Raw genomic sequence first — 471 nt, 5'->3', positions numbered from 1 at the left:
GGAGTTGCTGAAATGGTCTCTTAAAGTGTGGGACTAGATCACATGTTCTTGTGTACTCTCAGCTGTCTAAAGCTGGCTTTTATCCTGCCACTCCAGATGCAGGGAAGTCCTTTGGCACAGATGGGATCCCCTGGCATTGCTGAGGGGGCTGAGTGCAGGCAGAACAGGGTCTTGGCTGGAAGGGCACCCAGATACTGAGCTGAGCTTTCAGCCCTAGGAACTCTGCACGGGCTATGAAGTGAAGCAGCCCTTAGTCAGAGAGAATTTTCTGGCACAAAGGCAGTACTGAAACAAGATCTCCCATGTTTTGAAGGAAGCATTGATTTGTAAAGTATCATGTAAAGTGATAAGTGTCCTTCCTGAAGAGTGGCTGAGGCTTCAGAAGAAAACATTGTGCCTTTTATATATTTCTATTTTCTTTGCTGTTACAGTTTGCCTACACAGTTATAGAGACTACTGCAAGAAGTTTTA

This window comes from Geospiza fortis, unplaced genomic scaffold (genome assembly GCF_000277835.1).
Source record: "Geospiza fortis unplaced genomic scaffold, GeoFor_1.0 scaffold318, whole genome shotgun sequence".
In the NCBI taxonomy this organism is placed as follows: Eukaryota; Metazoa; Chordata; class Aves; order Passeriformes; family Thraupidae; genus Geospiza; species Geospiza fortis.
The sequence above is the reverse complement of the archived record's forward strand: the minus strand, read 5'-3'. Positions refer to the sequence as shown.